Source organism: Pteronotus mesoamericanus, unplaced genomic scaffold (genome assembly GCF_021234165.1).
Source record: "Pteronotus mesoamericanus isolate MK-2021 breed Mesoamerican mustached bat unplaced genomic scaffold, CSHL_Meso_final scaffold_167, whole genome shotgun sequence".
NCBI classification, from domain to species: Eukaryota; Metazoa; Chordata; class Mammalia; order Chiroptera; family Mormoopidae; genus Pteronotus; species Pteronotus mesoamericanus.
In genome coordinates, this window is record NW_026555308.1 from 29,338,598 (window position 1) to 29,352,388 (window position 13,791).

The window sequence follows — 13,791 nt, forward strand, 5'->3', positions numbered from 1 at the left end:
AGTCATTGAAATGGGCAGTAATAAGTTTGGAATGATATAATGAAATTTCTCATTTTAGAAGGGTACTCTGAAGGAAGAATTGAATATGTAAATGCTAGAAGTAGGAAAACCAGCTAGAGAGATACTGAATTAATTCAAATGGGTAATTAGAGTGATCAGGATATACTATACACATACCCTGTGGGAAATGGAGATAAAAGAAATGGACAAATTCAAGATACATTCTGGAAGCTAAATTGACAGAATTGGATGAATGGTTGAATGAAGATAAAAGATCTGGGAATGATGTCCAGGTTTCTGACTGGAACAGCCAAGAGGGTAGTCAGGCCATTCACTGAGATAACATATTTGGGAAGAGGGGGAAGAGCTAGAGACTGGGAGAAGTGGGCTAATGATTAAATGTTGAGTTGAAGGTCCCTCTAACCAAATGGAAATGTCCAGTACACAATTAGACATACACATCAGAATCTCAGGAGAGAGATTTGGACTGAGATATAATTTGGAAATCATGAGAATATAGAAAATAATTGGAGACAGTTTGATCATTGAGTCCTTTCTTTCCCATACTTATTTTCTTCAAACTATAAAAACATAACCAAGGACAGAACAAACAGTTGAACTGAAGGCTCATTAATACTTAATGAGGAGTGAATAAAAGGGACCCAAGTGGAGCTTCAGATGCTGAGTCTAGGCTAACTTGCTAATGTCTTCTACATGAGTCTATAAGCATTAAAAGAGAGAAGGGCTGGAATGAGCAAACAGAACAAGTGACCTCAGGAGAACTAATGCAATTCACAGTGAAAAAAAAAAGATTTATTTGAGAACTTTCTTTGGTAATATCAGGAATTTGAGAGGACATTATATCAATTACAATGGAAATAAAAGCAGAAATTGTTATAATAGGAACTATCAGAGAATAAAATATTCCTCAAAAATTTTTTAAAAAGTATCAAAATAAAAAAAGTCACTAGAGGTTCTGGAAAAAAAAATTGAGCAAATGTCCCAGAATGTAGAATAAAAAGGCAAAAATGCGATATGTGAAACAAAAGCAGTTATGGGACACAGGATCAACTCAGAAGGTCCAACATCCAATTAATTTGTTTAAACTACATTCAGAAGCTTAAAGCTGCTTCTTTATTTCTTTACAGATAAATAATTTGATCATCCTCAGGCATTCCCATGTGAACAGTTGCAGAAACTTCTATTTTAGTCCAATCAGGAAATTCAATCCAATGCAATAATTTCAAAATTCTTTTGGTGAATTTTCATTCTTTTGATTTCCTCTTATAATTCAACTATATCTTGCCCATCCCTGCAAGGACACATGTCACACAATCAATACAACTATGTCTCTCTCACTCTCTCTTTCTGTCTCTTCTCTCTCTCTATCTCTCCCTCTCTCCCTAAATTTTTGAGGTTCATAATTTGAAATTTTTTGTGACCTTAAAAAAATTTTTGCCAATGAGAAGGGTGGGTTTGGGGAGTTGAGATTATTAGTAATTTTCATAAAATGAAACATATAGACATGCTTTCAAAGTTTAATCAGGCTCTGAAATTAGTCTCGAGACTTGTTGGCAAATCATCAAATCACTAGAGTCCTGATTCCAAGACAGAAACATGACCTTATTCAATCATTATTTACGGAAAAAGGGGGCAGATGCCTTAAACTACACTGATGAGAAGTTTTTCCATACTTTATTTAGTCTCAAAACAATATTTGGCCAAGTGAGCTTTTTTTTTAATCTGCTAGTATGATATTTCTTATTTGTACAGGCCACTCTAATCATCTCTTTTTGCCAGCTCAGGGATTAATGATTGTGTGTGATGTTTAATAGCTCTCCCAAACAATCAGGAGAGCTGGCAATAACTTTAGAGTAATTTTGATGCCTTGAAATCTGACACATAAAACCATCAGTTCATCCAACTCTGACATCATTAAGTAAGACTATTCTTTTTATCAGTGAAATCACTTGGTTCCTTCCAACCTCTGCCCTCCCACATTCTGCAAAAAGAATTCCTTAAAATGCGTAAATTATTACCAACTGATATTCTGAAAAAATAATTAGATGAGTAACAAGCAGGCTTTCATGCTCTACCATGCACACGAACCTATCCATCGTTGAATTAAATATGATGTCTTTTCGCCTTTCTTAAAGTTATATATGAAGCTGCCTCTTCTTCAAATGAGAAAATCTAGTTCAGAACAATTACATTTACTGATCAATATATGGGTTAAAAAAAAAGAATCTTAGACTTAAAATATAAGAACTAAATGATCTGAAGCCTAACATAGATTCACCTATAGTACAAATACTAATTCTTATTAAACTCCACTATGTTTAAACTTTGAGCTGAATCAGGTACATTGTTGTAATTTCCTGAACATTTGTCTTGAAAACTAATTAGGAATTCTAGAGAAAGTACTTGGTATTCCTAACATGTGCCGGAAGCCTTTGTGTTAGTTCTTTCCATTCCAACCTCCCATTTGGAAGCAATCCAAAATCTAACAATCAGACAAGCTTGACTCACCAAGATTCCCTTTCTCAATGTATATCATTCAGTGAGAATATGAGAACAATAATTTGGTGTACTGGGTGAGAGGCAAAAATAAGAAAAGGTATTCTATTATAATGACTACAAAACAGCTCTTCATCAAGAACACGTTCAGTTCTTTATAAAACAAATGTATTGTTTCTTTTCTTTTGTACCCAGATATGTCTTTAAACATGCAAAAGAAACCGGCTACACAGAGTGGGTAACAAGAAATCAATCATGTCGACATTGTGCTCTGCTTATTTCTAAACCTTGGGCTGGAATTTGGCTAACCTAAACTTTACTGAATGTTACATCTAAGTGCTGGCAATATAAATGTTAAAAAAAAAAAAAAAGAACTCCAAGACTAATGAAAATGAAATTATAGCCCATGACATTGATCTAAGTTTTGACAGAAGTTTTTGGTCAGCATAACATACGAGCTCAGGAATAAAGTTCCAGCCGTGTACCTTTCAGAAAAGATTTCCTCTATAAATAAAGTTGTTACAGAAAATGACTAACAGCGTCATACCCTAAGCATCTTGGGCAATAATAAATTGAACATTAATGGAAACTGACTATTCCTTACATGTCCCCATGAGCTAATAGACTAAACATCCAAGGCATCTGGAATTACTTGCTCTGTTACGGGCTGTCATATAGTTTATCATCCCAGGCCCTATTTGACGTGGCTGGTGCTCTTAAAAGCCCTAGTAATTCTGCTGCTGAACTAAAATTCCATTTTGAGTAGAAGCAGCATTTGTTGATCATCAGGACAGGTGGAAAGAGAAGGGGCTTGAAGAGAACTACTTATCACGCTCCAATAATATGCACCGAGGAGAAGCATGGGACGGCGGCATTATTTTTAAGTGATGTCTGGCCAGCATGTCAGTATTGATTGAAGAATCCAGCAGCTGAGAAAAGAGTCATGTCTGCATTCAGAGATGAATAGGCAGTTATCCAGTCTATTTCTTGTCAACTGGTTAAATCAGTCTCTCATTTTTTGGACAAATAATAATAAAAATTGTGAGCATCTTGTGGGACCTCTAAAGAAAATGTCGCTTTCACTCCCCAACAAACTTAAAAGAAAAAAACTAATAGCCTTCCTACCCTTCACGCAGGAAGGCAGTCTGATGTGAAAATGTTTTCTCCTCAGTGATAGAATGTGCGGTCATGCACCAGTAACCCGGTGCTGGATATCAACTTGCCTGTTCTGGAAGCAACCGCTCTGGGATTGGACAGAGCACACTGTTAGAAAGAGAGTCACTTCAATGTGTGAGGGGAGGCTGTGCACTCTATTTCAGAAGATGAAGGTTTATCTTCCAGTGTCGGGCTTTGATGTTATTCATATGCTAACAATATCACCATTTCCTCGCAGCACTCAATACACAGGGAATAAAAGACATCATTTGCTGACATGGCTTTCTGTCCAGCATACTGATCAACAGTCTGCATTCAGCTTCCACGGTTAAGCCACCACGTCACCTTTAAATTGTCCTTTTAACACTTTAAAATTCCGGTCAAAATAATTTGCCATTTTAGAGAATAAAATGATGAAACAAAGAACTCTAACTGTATTTTCCCTTTGCTCCTAAAATGTAGCTGCAGTGCCCCAAGGGCCCCTTTCATCTGTCTAAGTGCTGGCATATGATGTGATTGTTACCATAGCTGGCCACCAGATGAAGTGAATTATCTAAACTGCCAAAGTTCCCACTTTCTTTCCAATTTAAACATCAATTTAACACAGAAACTGAAGGGTATTATGAAAGCTTTAATATGAACCATTTCAGACATGAGGGAAAAAAATACTGGAAGGGTTTTTTTTTTCCAAACAGCCAAACAAATAAGCAATTTTTTGAATCTGAGGATGAGACAGGAAAATGAATGGAATAGCAGAGTGCACACAGCACACGCTTAACCAACGGCAGCGGAGAAGGACCTCTTTGTCTTAAATAAACATGCTTTTCAGAACAGGGGAGGATTTTATAATACTTAAGAAAACAACCTGCATGAACTTGTTAGGTCATTAGCTAAATGCAACGATCACCAGCAAAGGGAAGACTTCTGATTTAAAACATATCATCAACATGGACAATTTGGAATGTTTTTAATGGTCTCCTCTAGATTTCTAGGGTCCTTTCCATTATACAACTTGCCTTTCTCATGGAAATGTTTTTCTCCATTTGGATCACTGGCTGCTAACAGAATGTGCGAGCATATGTCCTGCATATCTCTTTGAAAATGAGACCACTTCATAGCTTATTCATAACAATGAAAATTGATGCTTTCGCACACAAAACAGAGCACTTCCTAGTACGGTCCACATAAATTAAAGGATATAAGTTTTTAAATCAAAAGAATATGAAGTATCATTAATCTTTCATTTTTTAAGCCTTTGTAATATAAATGGCATGAATGTGCAAAATATGTAAAGAGATGTATTCACAATTATAGAAGTTTGCCCTTCTCAAGACAGGAGATTTGAAGAGCAGAAATAAGATTTGAAGAGTCCTGTTTAACTAACTTTAATAATACACAAGTTAAATATATATGATTTTGCCAGCCAAAATTTTTCCAGAAAGTTAACAATATTTCCGCTAAAAAAATAGTATTCCTTAGAGTCAATTAGTTATTTAAATAAATGAATAAAGTAAATTAGCCCTTTTACTACACAGAACTGCTGTAATTACCATTTCCACCTAAAAAGTCTAATTTGGAAAAGTGCAAGACTATGAAATATATGTGCATTGATTGTACAAAACATTAATTATACTCTATATGAAAGTAATAGGAATATTCCCATATAAGGATCGCATGGCCATTCCCATATGGAATGCACCGGGAATATTATTGACAAATTTCAAACAGCCCTATGCAATGCTCAACGGCACTTCCAAATATAAAACACAAATACAGTGAACAATACATTTGCAGCATGGTGCATACCAAACGATCAAGCAATTTACTGGAGATTAGCATTTAAGAAACAAATAACACTACAAATACCACATGCACCTGTTAATGATTTATTTTTTACATTGATGATATTCATCAGACTGATCTCATGTTAAAAATAGGCTATCAGAGAATTTTCTGGCCCAGCTCTCTTTGTGGTAAATTAGAGGAAAATCATAGAACTACCTTGCCAGAAAAGGACCTTAGAGAGCACATAGTCTTATTTTTAAATGAAAAAACTGAAGCCCCACAGTGTAAGTGGCTTGCCCAAGATTACAGTCCGTTAATGGCAGAGTTCCTGGCCTCCTGGTTCTCACCCCAGGCCCCAAATGAAAGCCATCCTAATTAGCTCATGTTTATGCAAACCACATACATACATTTAAATCTCCATAGGACCATTGGCTGTCCAGCACATCCTCTGCAGAAATACCAAACTCTGGGTTCTAACAGCGCAACGACACTGTTCTGCTCTCAGTGTGATTTCATCGAGGATGACTCACACTTCCCTTGGATTCACTGGGGTACAGAAGGAGATGTGCCTTCAATCGGAAAACAGAAAGGCCTCCATGAAAGTCGTAACTGAGCCTAAAATTGTTTAATCCTGAGATGGGCACTACAGAGAATGCCTTCAGGAGAACGTTTTGTTCTTCCTCCGGAGCACTTTAAGAAACACGCCCAACATGTGCCAAAGCCTCCTCTCCTCTGCCCTGCACCATAACTGGAAGGCTAAGAGAAAAAACCTGAAAATTACAGCAGAATGTGTAGCTCTTGAATGCACACTTCACATGATGCAACTTTCCACGCCTCCCGCCTCTGTCGTCCATCTCCTCCCAGCATCACAGAGAATAGTCCCCTCTGGGCCCCGCCACCCCTGAAGAGTGTTAAACCGAATTACTCGCGCAGGCTTGTAGACATATACCCAGATATAAAATATTGACTTTAAGGAAATATGGCCAATCATTCTACATATACTTTCTGTCCCAGTAGAAACTTGGGAACTTTTTAATACTAAAATGTTAAATATGCAGACAGATTTTTAATTAAAACAGTACATTAAAACAGTACAATAACTGTTTCTTCCTGAACACATATCTTTTTCATGTTAAGGCAAACACGACTCCAGCCTAGAACATTCCCTTAAAACCAGGATTATATTTATAATAGGAATTCAGTGTTCCATCTGAATACACTTAAACAATCCTGCCAGAAACCCTCCTGTTTGGATTTAGGGGACAAGGAACGGGAGACAGTTCATTTTAAAAATATTGTCAAACACCATTTTTACTATATATCAGTCACAGGAGTACTTGGTCTTCTATGGATGGAAGAAAGTGGTGATCACTTACAAGGCTTAAGAGGACTTGTTATTAAGTTTTCAAATTATTCCCCAGCCATCTAATTTAATAATTTAATGCCCAGCATTATTCATAAGGTTCTGAGCGCTGTCATTTACCGGACATATAAAGGGCCCTTCTCCCTGATTAATCACTCCAAATCCTTCCCTGGGTCAGTAAACCCCCACTTTTCCATAAATCCAATTATAGTGGAAATTACCGTGTTATTTGAACTTTCAAAAAGACTTATTTTTAAATACAGGTGTGGAACAAGTAGGTTTATAGTTGTTTGCATGGAAAATAACACAATAATAAATAATAATATAGTAATAATAAATAAACTGTTTTATGTACTCACAACTGTAAACCTAATTTTGCCCCACCCTGTAGATTAAATGAAGTACATAGAAATATATTTATGAACAAAGCTATATATCTTGTTGCCTTTTGTTGTCAGTTTTTCAAAAAGAAAAAACAATAAGCCTGAGGGTGTAGTAATTATATGACCATAATATGTACTGTACCTTCCTTATTCACTGATACAATGCAACAGCTACACACACCCAATTTAACATCACTGACCAGTAACGAGACACTGATCAGGCCACATAGCAGTGGCTCTGCCGAGAAGCACTGCAGTCTACACCCAGGATTTTCCCTGACCAGTGATAGCTGTTGTGTCTCTTTTGACATGGCATATGGTCAGTCACACTCTGGGTTCTTTAAAATCAAGTCCACAAGACAAGAGTGAGATCATAGGTCTGGAGTTAGCCACTGCGAATACAACTAGTGTTAGATGACATCAATCCTGATGGAGTTACTACTTGGAATCAGAAACAGGCAGGATGGGAAGGAATTATGCCTTCGTTAAAGTACAATTACAAATATCCACACAGTGCATTCTCCAGGTCAGTTTTGAAACACCTTTAGATTAATTATACTGAGGATTTCCTCAAGGAAGTATTGACCAATAATCATTGCCTTGGCATAGAAAGATGATATTTAGAAAACTGCTCTGAAATAAGAACCAACATGAGAATTGTTATAGATTAACATAAATCACCCCCCCCCCATCACATTTATCATCTATCTGCACTGAGGTGTGATTGGCATAACATTGCATGAGGACAATTTGTTCTGGATTTTGTTATAATAGTCAAATTGTTATTTCTGTAGACTACCATAGGATAAAGAAAAGAAACATTTTTAAATTCACCCAATTTTTTGGTGAAAGAGAAAAATACTAGTTGCCGCGAGTGGTCTGTGTAAAATGATCTGGCTCCTTGCTATCCTGTGGGTCTCCAGGGATCGGCACTGCGGCCGTCACCTGGGAACATGTTAGAAATGCAGAATCTTAGTGGACCTTCTAAAGCAGAGTTCATTTTTAAACAAGATCCTCTGGTGATTTATATGGACACTAAATTTTGAGAAGTAATGATAGAGTTATGTTTGTTATTAAAACTAAAAAGGAAGAATCAACTCCAATGTATTTCTTATACTTCTTTCCTGTAGGATGTGGAAAACATCAACCTGCATTTCATATATATTGTATAAATCTCAGGGCTAAATAAGGAAAAGCCAATGGATCTCCTTGACACCATCGGGAAACATGTTTTCTGAAATCCCCCAAACACGAAATATTTTGGAACAGAAAAGGCTGAGAGTGAACAGCTCAAAACGCCAGCTCTTCCTTGCCAGTATTTGTGAGCCTGTGGGTGAATCAGTGAATCTCTCTGTGCCCACTCTGCGCTCGACACAGTACGGGGTTCTTGGAATTCAACACTGGACAAAACAGACACAGTCTCTTTGCTTCAGTTTCTTATGTATAAGTGAAACAGCATTTTAGGCCAAAATTAGCACAGATATATAAAATTTCACAGAAATTTTAAAGAGCAGTAAGAAGTTTGTTCTGTGTGGTGCAGGACATATGGAGGATATGCTGGAAAGATAATCTGGCATGAGAAGTATGCTTTGTTTAGAAATTTGGTCTCAGGCAAAGAGGAGCCATTGCAAATGTTTGCAAATGAGAATCACATGAAAACTGAAATTTAGAACTATTGCTCTGGCATGGATGAAAAGGATAGATTTAAGAGGGAAGAGGGCGAACACAGGGTATCCAGTTAGGAAGATATTGAAGCTGTCCAGTGAGGAGATGATTAGAGCCCGAAGTGATAGAAATGGCACAGACAGACGTGGCAGACCTTAAAGCTAAGGGAAGTGTGTGAGGGGGTGGGAGGAGGAGGAGTGGCTGGTGATGAGGGGAAGAAAAAGAAAGAGTTATAAGTAACTCTGAAGTTTCTGGTGGGGCAACTGATAAAAATGACGAGACTTGGCTGAGAGAGAACATGGAGGAGGAGTGGGCTTTGGAGCAAGGAAGGGAAAGAGAGGATGAATTTTACCTTGAGTGCACCAGATTTGAAAGGCCCAAGGATATTGAAGTGGTGACATCAATTGACAGGAATGAGATCTGTCCCTCAGACATAATGGCAGAAGAAGGGCAAACCAGTAAACTTCTAGTACCAAAATAGAAAATGACGACAATGTGAAGGTCATGGATATAGAAGAAAGACTCTGCACCATAGTGTGTGTGTGTGCAGACACTTCAGAAAGGCTATTGAGAAGTGCAATTAGCTGGGTTATTTTAACTCTAAGAGGAGTATGGACCTTTAAGGCAAGGGAGACAGAGAAGACAAAATCAGAAGTAGAGGGACAGTAATAGCAGCAAGTAACTGCTCAACAAACTGCAATAGGACAAAAATATGCTCCATAGGTAGAAAGAGGAATTTATAAGAAAGTATTCTTATATCTATATTCTGTTTGATAATAACATGTATTTTTGAAATTTCTAGACTTAAGGGGTGATAATCACAAATGTGCCTCACCTTTACATTGCTGTGGGGTCTCAAGGTGTTTGATGTGTTTCTCTTTATAAATGTTGAATCATGCTCAGGATGCCCCAAACCCCAGCTCCCCAACAAAGCACCCTGTCCCTGAGCTCTCACCACATCGATAAATACATGCGCCTGTGAATATCAAACACACATGGACCTCTCTGAGTATTGATTACTAAAGGAAAAATGGGACAGAGAACTGCACAGTGCGATAAGAATCTGCCCCAATTCTGGTCCAGAAATGAACACTGCCCACAATGAGGTAGGACAGGAGAGTAGAATAGTAGAATCCTTCACTTCTTTGTTTAGAAATTTAAAGGTAAACCCAGTTTGGATAATCTGATGTTCTTTCTTGCAGTTCACTGCTTTCCTATTCACAATCTTACAGAGACCAATTAAAAGTACTGCAGAGGATTTGATATGATTAAGTATTAAATGCAGAGTTTTATTTAAAATTAGCACTATAATCAATAATTGAGAGTGTTTTTGCTGTTATAAATCAACTATCAAATATACTCGCCTCTGGTTAAAGCAGCTCCAGGGCCCCTATTTGCCAGAGAGTGAGGCACTCTTCCTGGGACATCAAGGAGTTGGTGGAAATAAATGGCTTAAGTGGACTTGGAGGAATATGCCACAATTTTTGTCTCTTGCTTCCAAACATTTGGGACCTGCTTGGACTCCCAGGTGAAAAATGGATATTTTTTCAGCTACCGCAAAAAATCATTACAAGCAATGAGGGTATTTCTGGTGGGTGATCAAAAGAAAGAACAATGTAGTCAATCTCTCTCTCTCTCTCTTCCTCTCTCTCTCTCTCTCTCTCTCTCTCTCTCTCACACACACACACACACACACACACACACACACACACACAGAAGATTGGAACCATGGGAAATTCTGAGGGTGCAGACAGTTAGTTGCTTTTGCCTTTCATTCCTGACAAGTAGCAGAGACAGTGAAGGGGGGAGCAGAGAAGAAAAGGCATGCTGAGTGAAGGCAACAGGGGGAAAGGAGAGGCGTGCAGCAGCAGCATACTACACTCAAAATGAATTCAGAAGCAAGAGGTCATTATGGATTAGTGTGGAAGAAGAAGGTACCTTGAAGTCATTTAGATAAACACTGACTAAAAGTGCCAAAGTCAGCAATGAACCTGGTGAAAATCAATTCAGTGGAAGTATTTAGCAGATTCTGCCATCAAGCAAAGCAGAGGCAGCAAAGGAGCCTTCTTCTCACTCCTCTGTCTTTGTCCGTTAGCTAACCCTGAAGGCAGTTCTGGTTCCAGCAGGGCCCGGGGAGAGAGGATGGGGCAAGAACACATGTTGAGAGGAGGGGAGGTGGGAAGAGCTGGATTTGGAGTCCCAAAATGTTCCTGTCTGTGAGACGTTGGATACCTAACTTAGCACCGCTTCATTTTCCTCATTTGTAAAATAAAGATAGTTATGGTATGTCCATCAGAGGTTCATTTTTTCATATTTTTATGAGATAATATAGATAGTATTTAACTCATCTGTGGTAGTAACATCTTAACTATTCAATTAAAAGTAAATACTATTATGTTATTCTTATTAAATCCATGGAAGTCAGAATCAGAATAATAATAGATCACACTCATGATATTTACCCTGGAATAGGCAGAGGAATTTATCCAGACTGATCATGTGCTCTCACAACAACTTTTTCATGGATGCAGACTCTGAGCCACCAACAGGTTAAGGAACAGTTTTGAGACATTGAACCCCATATGGTTTAGCTCCAGAGTCTGTGCTCTAAAACTATGCTGTATCATGAGAGGGGTCTTTGGAACCAGTCTTCTCAGCTTTTTCACTTTACAGATGAGAAAACTAAGGCTTACTATGATGATGTCATTTATTTTATATCGCACAGCCAGTCAGGACAGACCACTGTAGGAATTTGAGAGCCTCTTTCAATTGGAAACTCTTGGCAACCCCAAGTGAACAATTCAAGGCCCCAGAGGTTGAAATGCTGGTCACATTTTATCCAGTCACTTTCCTCTAGAGACAAAGCAATGAATCATGTTATTTATTTATATGAGATTCATAGTGGGAAAAGCATCTTTGTAACAAAACCTGATAAATTTGCAACTGATGGTATTTGTTTCTATGATGAATGTAAAAGAATAGGAAGAGAGAAAAGGAACCCACTTTTATTAAGCAATCACTATGCTTGGCACTCCATGCACTATAAAAACGGATCCAGACAGATATGGGATAGGTTCTGTAGCCAGAAGGGCCAAATAAGAGTTAGCAAGAATAAGATTCTTATTTCAGAGGCCATAAATAAAACAAAACCAATTGTATTGTTTATTAACATTTAATTGACTGGGGAGAGCAAAGATGAACATTTATACTGAATAATCTGATTTTCACAGCCTTTGGAATTCACTCAAAATATGTTAGTATTCATTGATTTGGTAGCTGATGAATAGCAAACTCCCTTGACATGTGGGCAAGGATTTTCACCCTGAGAATGATGTGTCAGGCTAGGAACCCTACCTCAGATTGGCATTCCCCACCCAGGAGGTTTTTAACTTCAGCAGGAGAATTGGCCTCAGGGCACAATATGCGCAAAAGACAGAAAAAGGAAACAGCTCTACCTAAAAAGTTGTTTGTCCTGGCCCTGGCCGGGTAGGTAAGTTGGTTAGAGTGTCACCCCAATACTCCAAGGTTATGGGTTTGATCCCTGGTCAGGGCACATAAAAAAAATCAACCAATAAATGCATAAATAGGTGGAACAACAAATCAATGTTTCTTTCTCTCTCCCCTCTCACCTCTCTCTTTCTGCCTTCCTCTCTCAAATAAATAAACAAACAAATTATTTAGTTAGTTAGTTAGTTAGTTATCCTAAAACTATCATCGAACAAAAAATACCAAGTAAAGGACTGTTTGCTTTAAGTGTCTTCTTTCCCTGCCTCAGTATAAATCAAGACCCCCATGATAGCAGCATTGAGCTCTCTAAGATGAAAAGAAGGATTCCCCAAGACAGAGCACTAAACCCAACTTCAGAATCTCAGGTGATACATCCCAGATCTGTTCTCTGCACAAATCTTGTATGATGTCTTTACATTCAATAACCCAAATGCGCCATTCATCCAAGTCTTAACAGTGTTACAACTGTGCAATCCTTTCTCCCGGTGTTCCTTTGGGGTGTCCATTCAGCTCAAGTGGACACTTTCCTTCCACTGAGCCAGCCACTCAACTTCCTGGATTTTAGCTTATGGGTAACAGCCGGGGTATGTGAAGCAAGTCTATAGGAATATGATTCGTCAATGCCCTAGGTCTCCAACAGTACAGAAGCGATGTGGCAAGGAAGCCCTGCTGGGGCGAGAGCCCCTAGCGGGGCTCTGTCTTCTGCACTCTTGCACCCTGTGTCTCCTATCAAGACTGTTTGTAGTGTTTCCAAGTGCTGACTCTGCTGAAGCTGAAGACCTCAGCGGGACAGTGTTATGGAGAGTGATTGATTGAAATTCAGAGCACTTTGCAGAATGATTTGTTTGACATTCCCAGTAGGAAACTCTTGTTTGTTGAACTTATTATTCATTCATGTATTCATGAAAAAAATACAATAAATGCATAATCTCTGCATAGTGCCTCAATGATCACATTGAAATGAACCTGGAGCTTTGCAGTGCTAAGCAAGGTCTTTAGTTTGCAACAGAACAGTTTTACATTGCAATATCATTAACTGTGTCTAGAGTTTACATTATGCTTATAAATCAGCAAGGGAAATTTAACCTGCATTGTAATTTAAGGTTATACAGAGAATCAGACATTAAAAATGCATATGCATAATAATAACTCCTTGTGTGACAATTTTTTTCTTTTGGTTTCCTCCTACTGAGTGATTTAACAATTACCATGTTGAGATGTAACTGAGTCTGTTCAGCTAGTGTTTGTGTTTTGACTTTTTGACAACTAGAATATAAGCCAGGGGAAATGCAGAAATTATTTCCAACATCCATGGGTAACTTGGGAAAATGACTCTTTGAATAAGCTATTAAAGTAGGGGAAAACATGCTACGTTATTTGGAAAACAACTCTGTTAAATGCTGTGTTTTAAAACAA